Source organism: Salvelinus sp. IW2-2015, unplaced genomic scaffold (assembly GCF_002910315.2).
Source record: "Salvelinus sp. IW2-2015 unplaced genomic scaffold, ASM291031v2 Un_scaffold2568, whole genome shotgun sequence".
Taxonomy (NCBI): Eukaryota; Metazoa; Chordata; class Actinopteri; order Salmoniformes; family Salmonidae; genus Salvelinus; species Salvelinus sp. IW2-2015.
The window spans coordinates 16,308-20,448 of record NW_019943878.1 but is presented as its reverse complement, the minus strand read 5'-3'; positions in this window follow the sequence as shown (position 1 = coordinate 20,448).

The following is a 4,141-nucleotide window of genomic DNA, read 5'->3' as shown; positions in this document are numbered from 1 at the left end:
ATGAGAGCACGCTCCAATACCACCAAGCGAATGTTATGATTGTCCAACCAGTATGACTGTACGAGTTGTGTCAGAACAGACAGCATCAATATATAGAATGTAATTGCTCTGCGAATAAATGGGTTATGAGCTTCCGACGGAATGATCGTCTCTTAAACAGGCTCATCTATACGATTTGAAACATGATTCCTCGGCAATTCTTCTAGTGCAGCACACACTCTACGCACACGCCCTACCGGCAAGACGCACACGAGCACACACAGCGACGCACACACACAGAGCTACCTCATACTTCCAAATTTATCTTAAAGAGGAAGAGGAAAGTCTCCCTGTGTGTAGATATGAAGATATATACATTTTCAGAGGTGCACTGGACAGCCAAAAAAGTATCATCTTCTCAATAAATCAAACTCAAGGAAAAGAAGCTTTAGAGCAATCAGTGTACCAAGGAGAACTGTAGAGAAACCGCGTAGAGACGACGGTAAGGAGACGAGTACGACGGAGCATGATGAAGAGAAGGACGAGGGGGAAGGATAAACCGTAGGGTTAGAGGCAGAAAGTAAGAGATGAGGGAGAGACGAGAAGGATATAGAGAAGATGGAGAGAGAAGGGATTAGAGAGAATGGAGAGCAGGAGAGGGGAGAGGGGAGGAGAAACTATTAAGTAGTAAGGAGAGAAAAGTAGGAGACGAGCTACGAGAGAGGAAGGAGAGGGAGAGCAGAGGGGAGAGTGAGGCAGGGTAGAGGAGGAGGAGAGGGGAGTAGGAAGAGGGAAAGCGGGTTTTAGTGGAGAGCAGGAGAGGCGAGAGCAGGAGCAGGTAGAGCGCAGAGGGAGACGGAGAGGGTAAGCGCTAAGGATAGGAGAGGAGAGCTTGAAACCAGTTCACGAGGAGAGCAGAAAGTAGAGGAGAAGGGGAGAGGGAGAAGGAGAGGAGAAAGTAGAGGAGAGCGAGAGGTGGAACAGGGCTGAGAGGAGAAATAGAGGAGAGGGAAAGCTGTAGAGGACAGAGACGTATCAGGACAGGGGTATAAGAGAGATAGGGTAGAGAGAGGTAGAGGAGAGGGTCAGAGAAGAGGGCGAGAGGAATATGTTGCAGGAAACAAGAGTGATAAGAGCTTAGTAGCTAGAGCGGCAGAGGTCAGAGAGAAGAGGAGAAAGTAGTGCGAGAGAGACGGACCTCGAGGTAGCCGTACGACTACATTTAAAAAGTGATATATTCGATAATGGAACAGGGCGCTAGCGAATAGAGAAGACGAGGCGACGTGAATTAGGGAGATGGGAGAAGAGGGAGAGTGAGATATGAGAAGCACGAAACAATTATTAGGAACGACTTTGAGGAGCAGGAGAAAGTAACTGCATTTAACTTTATGTGTTGCCAGAGTTAGGAGGGAAATGTAACGAGGAGGTAGAACCATTACGTATAGGGTAAGAAAAGATGCGGGAAGAGGAGCAGAAGCGATACCAAGAAGGAGAGGAGAGGACGGTTAGAAAAGAAGATGAGGTTTGGATGAGTGGTAGGAAGAGCAAGGGAGCAGCTGAGAGAGGCGTAGGAAGCGAGCAAGGTAGAGGAGGGGGAGAGGAGACTCGAGGCATATGCCTAAGAGGGGCATAGAAGGAACGAGGTTAATAGAGGAAGAAAGAATAGGAGGAGAGGGGACAGGAGAAGGTAAGGTAGGACGGAGAGGGGAGAGAGAGGGAGGAAGGTATCTCTAAGGACGAGGATAGGAGGAGAGGACACGAGGGAGGGAGTAGAGCGAGAAAGTAGTGCTTAGAAGAGGTAGAAAGAGGAAGGATTAGAGAGAGAAAAGGAGAGGAAAGGTAGAAGAAGAAGGAGGAGAAGGAGTGGTAGAATGAGAGAGGGAGAGGAGAGGGTAGACAAGAGAAGACGAGAAGGAGAGGGGAAGAAGCGAAAAGAAAACTTTAGCGATGAGGGGAGAGCAGTTATACGGAAGCAAGATAGAGGCCAGAGTCATGGAAGAAAGTTGAGATAGCTGACTGAAAGCGGATTCCGAGGAACCGCTATCACGACGCTAGAAGTGACGTAAGGAGCAGGAGGGAGACGAGAGGGAAGAAGCGGAGACAAATAAGGAGAAAAAATAAGAGGAGTAGGATAGAAAGAGGGAGAGGAGAGAGGTAAGGAAGAAGGTAGCAGAGAAGGGGAGAGCAAGAGGTTAGCAAGAGAAGGAGAGGAGAGGTAAAAAGAGAGTGTGAGAGAGGTAGCGGAGAGGGTAAGAATGAGAAAGGATAAGAGGATAAGGTAAGGAAGATAGTTAGAATGAGTAGCAAGAAAGAAAGCTAGAAAAAGAGACAGGGAATGCTACGAAAAAGCGAAGGAGAGGTAGAAAGAAGGGAAGAGGAAGAAGTAAGGAACGAGCGGGTAGAGACATTAAGGACGAGGGGTAGCAAGACGAGGTAGAGAGAAGGAAGAGAGAGAAGTAGAATATGCGATGAGAGGGGAAGAGGGAAGGAAAGGAGCAAGAGTTAGAGAGAGGAAGAGGGATGAGCGAAGGAGACACGAGGAGCCACAATGGCGAGGAAATAGAGGAACGGGGCAGAGGACGAAGGAGAGGAAGAGAGGATAGAGTAAAGAAGGCGCGAGGGGAGGCTACAAAGAGAGCGTAGGATAAAGAAGGAATGTATCCTTACATAAGTTAAGGACACAAGGGTAAACGCCGAGGATCAGACCAGGCATAAAGAGCCGCACCAGGCAAGACCAAGAGGACAGAAGGGACCGAGCGAGAGGAGTCTAGTAAGACGCAGTCGAGGACACGTGTTTATGACAGCGAAATAGAGCTAAGAAGAATGAGCGGAGAAAGGATACGAGCAGAGATAATCACAGAACTAATTACAACCCCTCCCTGAGACCGGACCGGAAGAGGTGAAAGACAAGAGAGGAGATATCGATGAGGGTGGATGAGGAAGAGAGAGAGCAGAGAGCGAGCAGAGAGCCAAAGAGAGAGCAGAGAGAGAGCAGAGAGAGAGCAGAGAGCCAGAGAGAGAGCAGAGAGCCAGAGAGAGGCTCCCAGCACATCAAAGCACAGCAGCAGCCCTGTGACCAAGCCCACAGGAGAACCCAGCACATTCCCCACTCCTCGTTAGCCTCTCACTGAGATAAACACACACACGTATGCCCATGTGCACACAAAGAACACACATGCACAAACACGCACACACACCGACATCACTCCCCCGCCCCCCACACTGACACACACCCTGATAGGGTCATCAGTAAGTTATCGTCAGTCTCCATCGGCATGGTCCCCACAGACACATCCTCCATGTCTCCAGTCTCTGTGAACAGAGTCTGTCTGTGGGAGCTCATTCTCTTCTACTGCTGCTGATAGGATTCATTATGTCCTATCACAGGTGCTTATTCTAGGACAGCTGGTGGGAAGCAACGAGACCGGATGAGTGGGATGAATGGGGTTAAGACAACACTTACAACTACAGACGGGATTGAACACAGACATTAATACTAGAACTGACGGGCCTCGAGGGACCCCCCCTTCACACTAATGAGTAGTCATTCTGACTGTAACATTCTAACAGTGTAATTACTACGTTTCATACAGGCTATCGCAAAACATGATCATCTGGTTGTGTTTAGGAAGGTCTTAGGAAACATTTCTTTCCTTCAAATGACACAATAGCATTTTCATTGGTTCATTAGTTACTGTAGGCTAAATGTTTAAAAAAAATGTTCAAGTGTTCAATACATTTTTTTTCATGGAGTGCCTTTTGTTACAGCTATGAAACAGAAAGCATGCGTGTTAACAGCTTCTTTTTCAAAACAACAAAATAAAAAACACCCCAACAACCAAGACGCACGGTCAGCAAGATGATCAGATGATGAAAACATCAGTAGCCTAAACATCACTTTAAGTTTCAAGTATTTTTGATAAAATGAAAATCAACACAAAAGCAATAACAGCATTATAATGACTATAAATATGACAGCAGTCAAAAATACTCCGTCTTTATGCCATGGMATCAGATGGACCATGTCCATGGCACAAACWGTGAAAGATGGTGAGTGCTTGTTTTTTGCTTGAGATGTCGGGGTTTCTCTGTCATCACCAGCTTGTTCTATTCAAACGGTGCCGTCCTTCTCTCTCCTGTCTCACCGTTTCATTTGGTGGTG